The 18,247-nt window shown below is 41.0% G+C and overlaps 1 non-coding gene across 1 annotated transcript; it reads right to left on the reverse strand.

Moving 5' to 3' along the window:
* Positions 1–498: 498 nt before the first annotated feature.
* LOC132651842 (small nucleolar RNA SNORA17) lies at positions 499–626 on the reverse strand. Its single transcript, XR_009589405.1, has one exon. It is a non-coding gene; the product is annotated as a small nucleolar RNA SNORA17 (small nucleolar RNA).
* Between the last annotated feature and the right edge of the window lie 17,621 nt (positions 627–18,247).

An 18,247-nucleotide genomic window follows, 5' to 3' on the forward strand; every position in this document is an offset into this window, starting at 1 on the left:
TGGTCAGAGGTGGCATCACTGACTATTCAGGCTGTTCCCCCCTACCCTTGAGTCTCCAGTTCTGCCTCTCTTCATTGGGCCCACATCCTTCTGTTTCTCTTTCTCTTTCATTTCTCCACCACATGAATGCTCCTCTTACAGGCACCCAGAGTCTCAGAGTATCTGAGGTCCTCTCAGTAGTGGTCACACGAGTGCTATATCCCACCTGTGCATTAGTGCCAGACAGGGGTCATCTTGGGCATGCTCTTCCATCCCAGGCCTGGATGAAGCCTGATTTGTGGTTGTCTCAGGCTAGCTATCTGTCCAGGCTCCATGGAACTAGTCTGGTCTGGTCTTGCTTCTTGCCCATGCCAGGGTCCTCTGTCTCAGGCTCACTTTTGCCTGGGACCCTAAGTCACAGACAGGGTTCTTGTCTCTGGCTTTCTCCTGGTCCTGGGAGCTGTTGGGGCCTTTACTGCATGCCGCATTGATGGCCATCTCAGACTCACTTTTTTAGGGGATGTTAGGCTGAAACATTCAAATGTTCACAGGTGAGAACACTGAGCATAGACATAGCTACCTCTCTGCCACCTCCTGACACACATGTGACACCACAGCCACAACTGCAATGCTTCTGGAGGTGGAATGGTGCTGCTTTTTCGACTGCCTGGTTTCATTCCTTGCTGTTAAACGCATCTCTTCTGTGACTGACATTGCCAAAATCCTTTACTGACATCTGACTGGAGACCTATAGAATTAGAAGTCCACCAGACCTTCTGTGACAGACTGGGGCTGCTAAGGCAGCCAGCCACATTGGCTGGGAATCTACCAAGAGAACAGCATCTCCAATGTGCAGCCAACCATTGTCGGATGAGCCGGCATATTGTGTAAGCCAACGTGATAAATTCCCTCTGAAATACATGCATTGTATTGCTTCTATTCCTCTAGAAAACTCCAACAGATGTGGTAAATCTTCCCTTCTTAGTTAAACATTTCTAGAAATAACCACATGGCAGCTGGGGGTGTCTCCTAGGTGTTTCTAAATTCAGTCAGGATAACAGCAAATATTAATCATCATGGAAACACACTGCTCACCCACACGCATTTGCATACTACACACATGTACCCCATACACAGGACATATGTGCACCTACAATATCCATTGTGTACAAACCAGGGCCCATACTCACACACCCACATGTTACACTGTGGATTAGACCCCGTAAATCCTCAGTCCAATCTCATGCCCTCCTGGGGATGTTTGGGAGTTTCTTCAAGGGGGTTCAGCAGTCCTTCTGAGGTCTAGGTGTGTCTCTGGCATTAGTGTGTGGGAAACTCAGTTCACAAACTCACATGTTGATGATTTTGATCCAGGGCCATTGTGAGATGTTAATACTAGATGAGGTCATGAATGTGGAGCCCTCGGGGTGACATCAGTGGCTTTATATGAAGAAGAGAGAACTAGGCTTGTGTACTTGCCTGTAAGATATCCCCCTACCCCCCTGTTAGGATGCCATGCTGAAGGTCTGTGCTGGGCTCTTGAACTTCTATGTAATAAGACCTTCTTTCTTTACAGATTATCCAGTTACAGTAGCATAAAGTAGAGGAAGCCAAACCCTTGGGTACTGCACCACACTCCCTGTGGACTTGAGGTGCACCTGACAAGGGGAACATATCTCAGGCATTTCTCCTTGGCCCTGATTTCCTGTGGTGTTCTTTGCCCCAACTTGTGCTTTTTGGGTTTGTACAAAATTCATATCCAGTGCTCTCAGGGCCATGACTTTGCATGTTACTGTCCCCGGAGCTGAATCTGCTTAGGAATCATGTTACAGTCTCCTATGAAGATATCACAATGTCTGTGGAGCTGCTCAATGAGAAGGCTGCAGCTGTTACTCAACTTTGAAGCTCTTCGTGCTTGTGTTTGTGAACTTGTGTCCCAGTGAGGTGCTCAGAGCTCTTGTTCTATGCCCTTTATTTTTGCTGTTAAGTCTGTAATCCTTCCCAGGGTTCTCCTGCACGATTTTAACTTTGGAAATTATGTTAGGATGTTGCATTTAACCCATAGAACACATTACAGAAAACCAAACACTTTTGCTCAATGTGTTCTTTTTTTTTTTAACTTTTTAGTAATACAGTTTGAATTCTTCCATGAACATTTGGTGCATCATCATCGTTGAGTGGATTTCTAAGATTTAGGTTTTTATGCCACCATGACGGTATCTTTCATAATTTGCTCTCTTTGTATGTTGCTGCTTTTTATAAAGTAAATAGTTTTGTTGATGATTCAGTGGCTTGCTAAATTCAGTTACTGATTTTAACTTTCCTGTATACTTTATTGGTATATAAATTATTCATTCACATAATCTCAACATAAAAGTAGTTTTGTTAGGATCTTTTCCGGTTCTCTCATCATTGCCTGTTCCTGTTTAACTCTAATGGGTAGGATCTCTAGGTGATGTTCATCACTGGCAGTAGAATGGACCTTTCTGTTCTTATCTCTACCTAGGGCTGGATTGTTAGCATACACAAATCACAACTGTACTGTAGGCTTTTGTAGAATTGTTTTTATTCCTGGTGTCTAGATTTGTTTTGTGTTTTATCAGTGATGATTAGGGACTGGATCCTAACAAATATACTTTTTGTATCAGTACTTATATTTTTTCTTTATTCTGTTGCCCTGGTACTTATACTGGTTTTTTTTTTTTCTTAGAATGCTCAACCCTTTAATGTCCTAAACTGTGTGCCGTTTGTGTTACTGAGAGAGGTTTTAAAGCCACACGGTGCAAGTGCAGATTGTATGTCTTCCCACTGCCTTTTGCATGACAGTGCCTGCTGCATGGAATGTGAGATGAATGGATTGCGGTCGCAGGGCTACATTTGTGAGTTGCACCTTGCTGTTGCTGAGATTCCCTTTCATCTGTAGCCATGCGCTATGCTCTGCCGTGATCTCAGACTAGCTGGCCTGGTGTGCATGCCCACAGCTGTTTAGTCCTATTTGTTTACGTTGAACACACATCTCCTGTAAGCTACAGGTACTAAAAGTACACCCCCGCATCAGAATAAACAGCTATTTCAGGTTCGCTGCATATAACCTATTCTTACCTCTTGTTCACCTAGAAGCCACTATTCTTCTTCAGCAACCTGCTATGGCCTCAGTGCTTCAGAACTGTCCATTGCTATGCACGTCAGCCGTCAGGTGCTGGCTCCCACCGACTCCTTGTTCTTGAAAGATTCAGTGCACTTGGTCTTAGCTCTAAGAACTCTTCAGCTTGTCTAGCTAGATTAGAGACACATTGTGTGCATCTGTTCAAATGCTTCTGGATAAGATGTTGGGCCTGCAACCAGTGTAAGGAATAGAATATCTTGTTTATAGAGTAGGCACAATTTCTCCACTCCTGCCTTACCTATGCTCAGCTCTTTGTGATCTTGGTACTTACTGAAAGTATAGATTTACTTCTGTCATATAGATAGATAGATAGATAGATAGATAGATAGATAGATGATAGATAGATATAAAATTTAAGAAAAAAATGGTCCCTGCATGTAACCATCTACTTGTGTTCAGATTTAAGAATAGTATTATATTAAATGAAACAAACTAGACTCAGAAATATAAATATTGCATGTCTTCTCTAAAATTTAGATTTAAAAAAATTTTAATTTAAAATTTAGATTAAAATATGCTTATATTACTTTCCCCCTTGCTTGTTTTCCCACAAATCCCTCTCATGGCCCCACCACTCCCCTCTCAAATTGATGGTCTCTTTTTTATTATATATTCTATAATATATACATAAATATATAATATACATACATGCACATGTAAAACATATAAATACAGCAAGCTAAGTCTTGTGCATATAGATATAATATATTAATATATAATACATATAATATATAAGGCTTGTGCTTATATGATTTCAGGACTGAATTTCTATATAAGATATGAAAATACAAAGGTAACTATGAAAGGGAAAGGGGAGAAGAGAAGTTAATAGAATATTTGCAATGTGAGTGTAGAAGTGGGGAATAATTGGATCACTCTACATGTTAGAAAAAGAACTAGGAAAGGAGATGGATTTGCCTGGGCTTTGTTCTCCACAGAATGCCTCACACTGACCTTGCATTTGAGCCCATTTTCTATATCTATAATTTCTAGATGTGTGTTCTGTGAACAGTAGATCCAGTGTCTTGCACCCTCCCAGCATCTCTCTTGTCCAAAGCTGACTTAGCATCATGACATGGTTCTAATATGTGAAACCTCATGGTGCTGGCAAGGCCCCAGTATGCAACAGAAGACTCACATCATGGTCTGACTTTGTCTCTGTTGAAGTGTGTCAATGTTCCATGTGGAACTCACCTCTATAGAACGGTGGGCTATCAGGGGATATTCTGTGGTGGAGAATTGCCCTGGCCTTGTTCTCTGCCATTGAGATTGTCATCCCTAGAGCATACACATGAGCCATGGAGGACAACTGTATACCTCAGCTCAGTGTGGACCATGGCTGCATTACTTTGATATCTCCTTTCCAGAGCATGTCCCAGCAATATTTCCCTGGCATAACACTCCTAAAGTTTGATATACAGCAGGGTCCTTATCATCTTACCTCCTTGCCCAAAGCATCACTGACATGGGTATCCTGGCCAGTGTCTTACGGACTATGTGACAGTGAATGATTGATACAATGCTGAGTAAGAACTACAGATACATTGTTTTCTGTTCAGAGATAAATGGACACCATTCCTAAATGTTCTTTTGGCAAGGATGGGAAAGATGTGTTCTGAGTGATTAATAGTCACAGCAGAACTCTGTAACCAAGAACTGAGCTCTCGAAGACTGTCCTAGCAGCTTTACACAGCAGGAAGGGGAAGGATGGTAGGTGTCCTTTATTATCCTGTTGAGGGTAGCCTTTGTTTGTTTCTTTTGACCTCTATTTAACAATGCTTAGAAATAAACAGCTGAGACAGTGCCATATTTTTTTTTATTTGTTTGTTTGTTTGGTTGGTTAGTTGTTTTTTTCCCACATAGGACTTGGGTGGAAGTGGAGCAGGACACATGTTCAGTTTTTTTTTTTTTTTTTCAATGCAGTTTATTCAGGAACCTTGAACAATCATCTGACCCTGGGGAAAGCCAGCCCACAGCTTAAATAGCCTCTGGGTAGCCAACCCAGGCGTGCCACGGGGGCAATGCAGATAGGTCCACATACATGGAAGCAAGCCAGATCCTTAGCCTTAGCCAAATGTGGAATTGTTCATGACAGAGAGCACTCACCATCGGGAAGGTGGAAGGCAGAAACCAGCTCCATCTTTAAGGCATAGCATTCCGCAGCTCTCTACAGTTCCCCCTTTTTGTTTTAGACGCATCAGGCAAGAGTAGAGGTCTGATCTCTGATATTAGAAATAAATTGGGACTTTGTACTGATGTTCATTTAGGTGTCATCCACCCAAAGAGCATCAGACCCATCCGATACCTTTTTCTCAGAGGCGGGACCTGGGGCATCAACCCGCATGCAATCAGACATGCTCTTCTCTGGGTCCAAAGCGGCTGACCCTGAGTGCGGTGCTTAGCCTCGCATCCTGAGCGTAACATTTTAGCTTTTTATTTTTGTTTTTTGTTTTTGTTTGTTTGTTTGTTTGTTTGTTTCTGAGTGTGTGTGTTCCTCAAACTTTTCAAATTAGCAGACTATAAGACATGAGTAGATGCTGCAAGACTAAGCAGGGCGGTGTTTGGTCCTTCAGGAGCCTCGTGCTGAGCACTCACAGAGGAGTCAGTTTAAATTTGGCAAGAAGAAAATAATAACCAATCAAATTATTACTATGGCACATGCCATGGTCACATTATAATTATGTACTTACCTCAAAGGTTGCGGAAGTTTCCTCTATAAAAAATTATTGTTGTTGTTTTCATTTTGTAATTAGTTTACTGGGAATTTTCATGATAGACATAGCATCTTCTAAATATTTTAACTGCTCCAGAGCCATAGGGATGACCTAACCCAGAAATGTGGAGAGGGATGCACAGAGAGACCCTGCTTGTGAGACCCTATCTGGCTCTAGAGCCTACTGACTTGCTAGATGCCCTGTGTTGACTACAAGGGATGAAGAAAATGTCCAGAACAAGGGCTCCAGAACCACCATAACTAGCTTGTCATAGGATCTTAGATGCTTCTCTTGAACTCTTACAGCCTCAGCTTTCTCAGAACAGAGTGGAAACATTTAAAATTTTTTCAATCTATGTTGAAATCCTGCACACAGTTGAAATGAGCTAGAACTTTGGGAGGTCTTTTGCACCTCCAGTCATGTGTGTGTGCCAGTCATGCACACAGAAAATAGCTTCTAATTTGCAGGTAACTTCTGATGATGATACTCAAGAAACAAAGCAATTCAGTACCATAAAAAGAAGAGCCAACTCACAGAAGTGACCCTAACCACACTGTTTTCAGCACTTTAGCTTCCTTTGGTTTTCTGCTATGTATTCCCGTGGGGAGTTCCTCGCCTGCAGCCTTCACTCAGCCACTTCCTGCCGTGGTATTCTTCCCTGAACAGACAATTGCACTTGTCACTCTGAGATTCAGGGCAAATTTCCTTTTGTGGACGTCTCCTTATATCCTGAACACTAGAAAGATGGCCTTTGCCATTGAAAGAAAGGAGGCCTCTACCTAAAGATGCCACAGCACCTACTCAGGGTCACATTGCTTTTCTGACTTCCCAATCATAAGACCCTTGAGGTCAGCATTGCTTTATTTATCCTGTTTGCTTTAGCACTTAACAGTATAGAACATATGCTTAGTTCCTTAAATGACAGGAAGTTTAGGCTTTTCTCATGGTTCCCTACACACTCAGCTTGTTCACACACAGGAATTCTAACCTGATCTGGGACAGTTTTCGGTTCATTGATGGGCATTGTTTTATGGAGTAGCACCTTCTTCTCTAGGACACTGCCATGTGTGATCCTCCAGTAACATGTAGAGCTATCCTTCTGTCCCTGGTAAATGGCACAGAATCAATTTATTTTCATTTTACTAAGTCATTTGGACTTTGAATTTGAAAAAAAAATTAAAGGTGAGGTTGCACCTTGGTTAGTCAGGTATGCTAATTGCATGCTCTCCTGCAAATTTTGGTTGGCTGCTTGATTCATGCTCAGTAATCGGTAACTTACAGGAGCTCTCACACTTGTAAGTCATGTGACTGACCCATTAGTAAGAGGTAAGAGAATAGAAAGTGACTTTACATAGCAGGTAAACATCATTGTCTTGTGAACACTCTCATTGATGTTCTAATATTCTCACTTTGTCCCTAGTTAGTGTTTGCATGTTGAGATGACAGTTCATTTTCATCCTTTTCTTGCCAACTGCTTTTCTTTCCCAAGCCATTAAGGCAGAAATACAAGGAGCTAAGAGCATGAGCCTAGAGGGTCCTGCACTGAAGTTCTGGAGGGTCATCTATGAGGCCAGAAGTCCAAGGGATCTTTCACTCTTAAAAAAGATGGGGAGCCGAAGAGCAGCCTGTTGAGTCAAAGGGAGGTTCTTCCTAGTTATAAGATCCTTCTGTAATTGCAAACAGATTCATCTTGAGGACCTGCCTGGGAAAGGGACCTCACGTGTGCAGATCAGGCAGCAACCCGTGCAGAGTGCAGATTGGGCACTGCTGAGGTTCCCTGTGATGACCCTCTGCCTTTCTGGCACAGTGAAAGTGCAAACTGATGGCATCACCTGGAACCAGTAACCACGCTGCCTGCACAACTTTCACCAATGTAAAGCAGCCTTCTCCTCTCCTCCTTTTTTTTCTGGTATTAGCTTGGTAGAAGACCGCAGGTCCAGGTGAAGGCAGACCCAGGCCTGCCTCAAGCTGTGCAGCCCCCCAGGCTACTCTCCCACCGTTACTCCCACTGGCCCAGTCAAGGAGGTGTCATTAGTCCCTAGAAGTCTGTGACATCCTTAGGTTCTGAATTCTCACTAACCCAACACGTCCAGCCCTCTTTCCATGACTGTCTCTTAAGAAACAGCCTTGGTGACAGTATTTATAAAGTGATTTTTTTATGGTTATATATTTTTAAAATATTTAAATATTTATTTATTTTTACATATATGAGTGCTCTGTTTGCATGTACACCTGCATACCGGAAGATGGCAACATACCCTAGTATAGATGGTTGTGGGCCAGCATGTAGTTGCTGGGAATTGAACTCAGGACCTCTGGAAGAGCAGACAGTGCTCTTAAACATTGAGCCATCTCTCCAGTCCCATAAAGTGACTTTTATTTTTACAGGATGATCCTTAGTCAAGGAACACATGACAAACAACAAGACAACATCTGATGTCACAAGCAATGAGCCCCTCTGGGATGACAGGCCATCAGGCTGACTCGATGTCTTGGCAGCATATGGACTGTGTTCTCAAACATGTTATCCAGAGTCTAAGACAGCTGAGATGTTTACTTCTGGCTCTTATGTGCAAAAAAAAGAAATTTTTATTTTTCAAAAATAAATTATAAACAGGCTCCAAACTTTTGTCACTTTAGTTAGATCATTCTTGGCCCCATTCTTGCAGGCTAGGGTAAAAGGCCTCACTGTCCCTAGGCTAAACTTGAGAACGGGCAGAGCAGCACATGTAATTGTTAGCTAAATGGATGCACTTCTCAGCTTAGCCACGTGCAGTGCCTGCCTACAGAGATACCAACTATAGATTTACAATCCCCCTATACACACATGACACATATTTTGCCGAGAGACAAACTGGACATGTCGTGGACACTAGTGATGGCAAAGTACACAGGGAGTGGGCTGCTTGCCAGATGTACATCCCAGAGGGCCACAGGTCAGCTACCTGTCTGAGGCAAAGGGCTCTACACCAAGCAGGGTCAGGAACCAGGTGCCGGGCAATCAGAAAACTGGGTCTTGAATAGTGAGAGGTTGCTCTCCTGCAATGATGCGGAAGCAGGTGTGCAAGAGCCACTAGTTTTCCTATAAGGTCATGGAAGTGGGTCTTTTCAGACAATTAATTATCCATGGTGTGGTGATTTGAATTAAAGTGGACCACATAGGTTCATATGTTTGAATGCTTATTCACCAGAGAGTGGAACTATTTGAGAAAGATTCAAGAGTAGGAGGTGTGGCCTTCTTGAAGGAAGTGTATCACTAGAGGTCAGACATTGAAGTTTTGAAAGCCAGGCTCAGCCTCTTTTCCTCTCCTCTTCTCTCTCTCTCTCTCTCTCTCTCTCTGTAGCTTCACAGGAAGCAGAAGCGTTCTTTCACAATCCTCTACACAAGCCACGTTGCCTATGTTCTTGGGATACATTCAACTTTATTCTTCTACTTTTTAAAGTACTCAGTCCAATATTGAACAAATAGCCATGGATATAATTTACCTCTATTATATCTGTCAAGAAAGGTGATTTTAGATGTCAGCATGGCTGTATTAAGGAGTACCTAGAAGCCTGAGAAACTATTCTTTGGGGGTATTTTCCCGAGGAGGTTGGCTATGAGGCTAAAGAGAGCAGGAGGGAAGCTAGCTGCCACAGGATGGCAATATCACCCATGGGCCTGGAGAGAATAAATGCAGAGGATGAGTTGGCGTTTCTTTCAAAGCCTATCATGCCTGCTTTATTTTTACATCACACATTTATCTCCCAGCCTGGGTCTGAGAGTTATAACATTCATTGGCTCCCACGGTTCTTAGGCCATTGCATTGAACCTCACTACTCTCAACCCAGAGTTTTCAGATTCCAGCTGTCTGTTGTGGACCTCTCCAGAATTCCCTCCTCCATCATATGAGCCAGTCTCCCAGTCAGCACTCACAGTAGGTCCCATTGGTTGTTTCTCTGCAACCCCATGCATGCAGCAGTATACTAGGGCAGAAACCCAGTCTTCAGCTGCCCCTTCCTTCCAGCTACCACCTGCAGGGAAAAACACTGAACCTCAGTCAGTTAACATCCTGATGCACTTAACTTTCACTGGCTACTTATGGGAGTTTCATACCCTACCCCACCCCACCCCAAAATCATACATTCACAAGTCTTGTGTTGTCCTCATGTTACCAACATCTAAGGCCTGACCACAGCTTCTCCATGAACCTTGTGTTGTTTAAAGATTTTTTTCTGGCAAGCCTATTAGGAAGCCTCTGAGCTTCTGCTCTCCTCTAGGCTCCCGTTGTCCATCCCAGGTCCAAATTCTACATACTGTTGTTTCCTTCCTTTGAGGAATAAAAATGGCGTTTACCTATTCCCATGCTTATCTGAAGTTCTCAGGACAGAGTAGATTTCCTCAAACGTGACTGACAGAAGACTAAGTTGCTCAGGTTGGTCAACTTTGGCTTTTAGCAAGAAAAACTGTTGAGAAAAGTCCCAGGGGATGGAGCACCACATTAACAATGGGCCCATGAAGGAACTGGAAGGAGCTGGATGCCCAGTGTGGAAAAACACCCAGACTCAGACCCCACCATGATGAAGCTGGCCAGACAGCACCCTGTTTCATGCTGCCTTTGTTTAATTAAGTCAGGTTCTCTCATGGCTGAAAACAGTCAGAAAAAAAAAAAAAAAAAAAAAAAAAAAAAACACAGAAAAAGGTGCTCTGGTTACACACCCAGGACTTGAGGAATTAAGATAAGATTGAAATGGTTAACGGGAGACCCGTCTTTCGTTGAACACTGAATAGGAGCTACATACTGCAAAACGACTGCTACATAATGGTTCAGTTGATATTCATCCTGCTGGTAAATCTTTAAGTTTAGGTAAATCTCTTGATGTTTATCTTTTCCTTACATAAGCTAGGATGTTGGCAGCTGGAACAGTTTGACTTTCCCAAGAAACAGCTATTTGACTCTTGCCAGGTGCCTGAGAAACCTTGAGCAAAGGCCTTTCTGCACCTAGCCAAACTACCCTGTGTCATCACTGATGCCATGGATGACCAGAGTAGGCTACACTGCAGTCACTTAAAAAGCATAATTCGAACCCCTGGGGTCAGGGCCCCAGCAACATGTATTTCACATGGATTGTGCCAGATTCTGAACTCTAGTTGACCATGAAATTACTTCTGCCTTCGGGGGAGTGGTTTCCCCAGGGGACCAAGAGAAGGACTGTTGTAACTGATACAATATCATGATTAGAATGAATTTTCATGAGTCTGATGATTGGTGCAAGCACCCCTTTTCCTGGTTATATAAGCAGAATGTTTCCCTTGGTTTTTGAGACTTCAAAACCATGTAAGGCATCTTATAGTGCTGCCTCCCCCAGGTTTTATAATATTATCCCCCCAAAATGTCCTCTTTCAAGTGGTCTTTCCTTTACCTCATTTTGCTCTCTATTATAATTAAGGTAGTTTGAGCTTATAACATGAAGCAAGAAGAAGCAATGACAAAAATGACAATACTAAAAACAGTGTCCATAGCAGTTGAGTCCATGGTGACAGTGGTAGCAATGGCATCCAGGGTAGATGACATAGCAGTTGCAAAAGGCAGTCCTGGCAGCTTCCCAGTGGCAGCAGCGGAAGAGGAATTGGCATTGATGAGAGGTATCCAGTGGGTCTCGGACAGTCACTGGGGCAGAAACAATAGGGAAAAGAAGTGGCCAAAGCAATGAGGAATGGTGACAATAATGAAAAGCCAAGAGTATATAGAGTTGAGGCCGAGGGTTAATATAAGGCTGTCAAGAGCCAGAGAGGAGACACTGCATATTCTGGTCACTGGAAAAATTCCAGCGCACTACCATGCTGTAAGAGCCAAGAGCCTAAGAGATCTTGGTCCTGGGAGTACCCTAGAGCCGCCAAGAGCTGAGGACTCCTAACTTCCTAGGCCTATAAATAAGCTATAAATCTGTCATTCTGGAGATGAGCATCCCAGTAATGCAGCGTTGCATGAAAACTGTTAACAGGAGAGGGTGCTACCTGGACTGTTGCCAGAAACCCAGGCTTTCAAAAGCTGCCAACAATCAGCATTGGAAGGCTTCTTAACTATCCCCAATTCCTAGCTTGGTGGCAGAAAAACATAAGCCAAATGATTGGTAACAACAAGAATGTAATTTCAATTAAGCAAGAATCAAGAGACTATGTTGCTATCAGGTCCATGCTACAGAAATACAAAAGAAAATTTCAGAACAAAAGAAAATGATAAAAATTAAAAATTGAGCTCTACAGAAAAGATTAAAGAGGTACAAAAGCACAATAAAACTAGAAGATTTCTACTGGGATTGCATTTTATTTTTCCAAATGTTTATAAAATCAATTTACTGTTTAAAATGAAAATAGACTGTATCCTCTGGAAGCTAGCTTATTTTAGAATAAAATATATAATAATAGCGCAGAAGATGAGAAAAGACAGAGAGTGGGATAAGATCTTTATATCACACAGCAGTGTTATGATATTTAATGTTAATGTAAGTATTCATTTTAAAGAATCCATTAAGAAGAAAAATGAATCTTAGCTTAAAAATATTTTTTTAAAAAAACAAAATGATTAATAAAACAAACCCAAAAAACTCATAATACCAACAAGCAAACAAAACTAATCTAAAAGCAGACAGGAAATAAGACTAAGGAAGAAATGGAAAACAAATCAATGCCAGATGGCAGGCTTAAGCCTAGTGGTATCAACCAATAAATTATACAAATAAACTAAATGCTTCAAATTAAAGGGACTACCAAAGTGGAAGAAAAATCAAGCCTCAAATGTGTGCTTTTAAAAAGAAACAGATTTTTAAATCAAAGGTATAAATAGGTCCGTAGTAAAAAATGGGTAAGTGTATAGACCTCAGCAAGTTTAGCGTATGTTCCAGTAATACACTATGTTACTGGAGTCCTATCCCAGAGGCATGAATTCAGAGGATCTCAGTTTTAGGTTGAGCTATGTGTACCAGCACCAAATAGAGAAATAACAGCAGAAAGGCAGAAAGGAATTTAATCAGCACAGCAGAATTAGGAAGAGGAGGAAATCAAGCATCTCAACCATATTGAGTCCAGACATAAGCCACAGAATCTGAGCACAGAGGTAGAGCAGTGGTGCAGAGACAGGCCTGCATAACAGAGCAATCAAACTCTGATTTCCCAAGATGTCTGTCTTCAGAGAAATTCTTATGTCCTTGGGGGGCAACCTGGTTCTCAAGAGGTGATTTAAGCAGTTAGGACTAATCTCATTGTGGAGTGATCTGAGAAGCTCTGCTGTACCTGGAACCCATGAAAACTGATGGTAAATGAATCACCGTTCTGTTGACAGTCCCTCAACAATGAACACGCCTGCATATGGAGTTGTGGAGGTGTGTGACTCAAAATCCAGGACACTCACACAAAGGCAGAAACCCCAGGCATTTATCCTGCTCTTAATTACCTTGTGGGGCCAAGTGAGGAACTGTTGCTTTTCAGCCAAAGCAGAGTTTGGTTCCATTTTATAATTAGGAAAAGACAGGAAAATCAAACGTCACTTACAACAAGAAGAAAGATTCTCAATAGTGGGTTGATTTTCCAAGAGTAAGCAATAGATTAAAGCAAAATTGCAAAATCTGTGGATCAATAAAAGGGATAATATATAAATCTAGACTTTAGAATCTAACACCCATGTCTCAGTAATCAGTAAAATATTAGACAATAGAATCACCAGAGATAAAGAAAACTTGAATATAAAAAGGCAATTTGATTTAATTAACATTTTTATTCAGCAAATGCCAAAATTGCACTCCTTTTTCTATCTGAGTCACTGCTAACAGACAGTAGACTGTCTATTAAATAAGACCCAGGAAATCTCAAGTGATGGAATTCACAACTGGATGCCTCTCATATACATCTTGAAATACTATAAATCATTAATTACTTGGTACCCAAAACACACTAAATTTAGCATTAGATTTATAAAAATAGCTGCCAGATTAAATTAAAAAACACAAGAAACTGGAAACTTTTAACTTAAAAAATAGTAGAAATTCAATATATCAAAATTCTTGGGATGTTGGGACAAGCAAGGCTAGTTGAGACAAGGTTGAACAATAATAGGTCTGAGACACTGCCACACAAAACAGCATTCTGTATGCTAACGAAATTAATTTCAAAGAAAAATACTTTAAGTGAAATTGATAGCTGCTAAAATCTCTTTTTTTTTTCTTAAAAGTGATAATTTCCTTAAAAGAGAGGACAGTAATTAAAACAAAGTCTAGGAAAGTCAGTAGGGAAAATAAGAGTACAAGAATATTTGCGCATATGTCTAACAAAGAATTCACTTAGATTATGAAAATAATGTCTGGGTTTTAACAATAAAAATATATTTTTAAATAAAATGGGCACGCACAGAGACACAGAGGACCATCTGATGAGTGAGTCTAGGTTTTATGAAGTTAACAATTAACACTAACCATCACGTCCAGAATATTGAAGTTTTTATGAAATGGGATCTATATTAGGCAGGAAAACAAATTATTTAAAAAAAAAACTAGAAATACAATTAAAAGTCAATATATAACAGAACTAAACAAATTATTTTAAAAAGTTGACATAGGAAGAAAAACTGGAAAATCATAATCAAAATTATCAGAAGGATAATTACCAATTCAAAAGGGTCTGAGATGAAACTGAAATAAAGATGAAGGACCAGACCTGAAGAAGCCAGCTACGTAAGCACAAGTTTCTGAAGAACTCCACGTGAATGAAAGCCCCTCTCCCAAGGATAAACATGTAAAGAGATCCCTCTGAGATGGTATGGTGACATTTTTCTTGCTTCTTGCAAGCCAAATCTGCCATAGTTCTGCCCTGTTGGTGCAGGAAAGATACATTCATAGGAAGAAAAAAAAATAGAATTACATTCTACTTTCAATGTTTCCTTTATAATTTTTTATAAACTTTAAATTTTATTCTAGATATCTATACAGAATAATACAGAATAATAAAATAGTAGACTTAGAAAATACCAGTCTGTACTAGTGTCTCCTTCATTCAGGATATCTTCTTGAGTATTGAAGATTGTTGAAATTAAAAAAAATGACAGAATGGTTGTACAAGTTTACATTCCCACCAGCAGTGGAGGAGGGTTCCCCTTTCTTCACAACCTCTCCAGCATGTGTTCTCACTTGAGTTTTTGATCTTGGCCATTCTGATGGGTGTAAGGTGAAATCTCAAGGTCATTTTGATTTGCATTTCCCTGATGGCTAATGAGGTTGAGCATTTCTTTAAGTGTTTCTCTGCCATTCGATATTCCTCTACAGAGAATTCTCTGTTTAGCTCTGTTCCCCATTTTTAATTGGATTACTTGGTTTGTTGCTTTGCAACTTCTTTAGTTCTTTGTATACACTGGATATTAGGCCTCTGTCTCTGGAAAGCAATCTGGCCCTTTCTCAGACAACTAGGAATAGCGCTTCCTCGAGATCCAGCTATACCACTCCTAGGCATATATCCAAAAGAGGCTCAAGTACACAATAAGGACATTTGCTCAACCATGTTTGTAGCAGCTTTATTTGTAATAGCCAGAAGCTGGAAACAACCCAGATGCCCCTCAACTGAAGAATGGATACAGAAATTGTGGTACATCTACACAATGGAATATTACCCAGGAATGAAAAACAAGGAAATCATGAAATTTGGAGGTAAATGGTAGGATCTGGAAAAGATCATGCTGAGTGAGCTGTCCCAGAATTAGAAAGACACACACAGTATATACTCACTCATATAGACATATAATATAGGATAAACCTACTAAAATCTGTACATCTAAAGAAACTAATCAAGAGGGAGGACTCTGACTAAAATGCTCAATCCCCATCCTGAAAGGCAAAGAGGAAGGACATCAGAAGAAGAAGAAAACAGGAAACAAGTTAGGAACCTGCCACAGAGGGTCTCTGAAAGGCTCTGCCCTGCAGACTATCAAAGCAGACACTGAGACTTATGGCCAACTGTTGGGCAGAGTACATGGAATCTTATGAAAGAAATAGGAAAGAGTAAGACCTGGAGAGGACAGTAACTCCACAAGAAGATCAACAGAACCAAAAAATTTGAACACAGGGGTCTTTCCAGAGATTCATACTCCAACCAAGTACCATGCATGGAGATAATCTAGAACCCCTGCACAGATGTAGCCCATGGCACTTCAGTGTCCAAGTAGACTACATAGTAATGGGAAGAGGGACTGCCTCTGACATAAACTGATTGGCCTGCTCTTTGATCACCTCCCTCTGAGGGGGGAGCAGCCTTACCAGGACACAGAGGAAGACAATGTAGCCATTCCTGAGGAGACCTGATAGACAGGATCATCAGGAAGGAGAGGGGGACCTCCCCTCTCAGTGGACTTGGGGAGGGACATATGTGAAGAAGGGGGAGGGAAGGTGGGATTAGGAGGAGAGGAGAAAGGGGTTTATGGGGGAATATAAAGTGAATAAAGTGAAATTAATAAAAGTTATAAAAAATAAAAATAAATTTTAAAAAATGACAGAATTTGGTTCTGTGAGACATCTCAGAGGGTAAGACAATTGCCACTAAGCCTGACAAGCTGGGTTCAATTCCTGGGCAATAAATGGTGAAAGGAGGAAGCCAACTTCAGCAAGTTGTCCTCTGATCCTTATACCTGAGCAATGCTCCACCAATTAACTAATTAACTAACTAACTAGCTAGCCAGCTAGCTAGCTAACTAACTAGTGAAATAGAGTAAAATTGTTTTTTAAAAAAAGATGAACGTCGGGTTGATGCCCCAGGTCCCGCCTCTGAGAAAAAGGTATCGGATGGGTCTGATGCTCTTTGGGTGGATGACACCTAAACGAACATCAGTACAAAGTCCCAATTTATTTCTAATATCAGAGATCAGACCTCTACTCTTGCCTGATGCGTCTAAAACAAAAAGGGGGAACTGTAGAGAGCTGCGGAATGCCGCGCCTTAAAGATGGAGCTGGTTTCTGCCTTCCACCTTCCCGATGGTGAGTGCTCTCTGTCACGAACAACTCCACATTTGGCTAAGACTGAGGATCTGGCTTGCTTCCATGTATGTGGACCTATCTGCATTGCCCACGTGGCATGCTGGGGCTGGCTACCCAGAGGCTATTTAAGCTGTGGGCTGGCTTTCCCCAGGGTCAGATGATTGTTCAAGGTTCCTGAATAAACTGCATTGAAAAAAAAAAAAGAACCTTCACAGCAACCAACTTCATGTTAAATTCTTCATTAGAATTCGGGGCCAGTGTCCTACCAATGAGCTCTAGCATCTGTGGTCCTTTGTACAATAGGGAAGAATGGCTTGTGCACTAGGTTTTAAACATCATGGGAATGCTTGGTGGCTGTTGGCGGTGGTTTGCACTATGTAATTTTGCATGCTGTATTTTTTTAATTAAATTTTTATTTTTTACATTAAAAAAAAGATGAACGTATTTATCACGTACTATAGAATAGACACTGAATAAAATGGAACTTTTTAGAAATTATTCTTTTCTCTTTATTACTACCTGATGCGACTATAAAAACAATCACTGTTGAGTCTTTATCACAAGTCAAAGACAACATTGAATTTTGTTTGAAATTAAAGATCAAAAATATTAATTGAAGCATTAAAACAAAAGTCCATGAACCAATGAGGAGATTACTCTAATTACTTCTCTACTGACTTAAATTCTACATTCTAAAGGTACCCTGTATTTCACTTCCTCAAGAACAATGGTGTTTTTATCTCCTGTCAATAATCTGTCTCATTTATCTTTTTCCTGTTGCTTGATATTTCGTAGAACTCTAAGGGAATTGTGTTTTGACTTCATTACACCTACCCATTATGCAGTCAAATCCTCCACCAGACCATATCAGGAAACCCCAAACCACAGAGCCTTCATTGGCTGGGACTTGGGCTCTTGATAACCATTTCTGAATTATGAAATATTTAATTTTTAAAAATTCCTCATGGAGAAAATAGGGATTCTAATTAACAGTCAATTTGAAACCCACATTAAAAATTTTAGAATTAATTATTTTCTAGGGCCTTGCCTCATGAATAACTCTCTTTAAAGATACTGTATCTCTCATTCTTCCCTTACTCTGTGTTCTCCAAATGCTGAACCCTAAACTCTTTGCATATGAAACAGGCAAACATGAAAATCCTGGAGGGGCAGTAGAAGCTGGTAAAGCAGAGGAGAGAGGGCATTCTCAAGCTGTAGTCATTCTTTTCTCAATCTTGTCTTAATATGGATGAGATAATATTCTCAAAAATTGCAGAGCTTCCTTTTCTTTCTCTTCACTTCTTAAGTGATAAGGCACTGGGTTTTGAGACACTAAGTCCCCTGAGTTTACTGGGCTAGTGGAGGGCAGAGTGGATGAACCTCCTGATGTGTGTGC

The sequence above is a fragment of the Meriones unguiculatus genome, chromosome 1 (genome assembly GCF_030254825.1).
Source record: "Meriones unguiculatus strain TT.TT164.6M chromosome 1, Bangor_MerUng_6.1, whole genome shotgun sequence".
NCBI lineage: Eukaryota > Metazoa > Chordata > Mammalia > Rodentia > Muridae > Meriones > Meriones unguiculatus.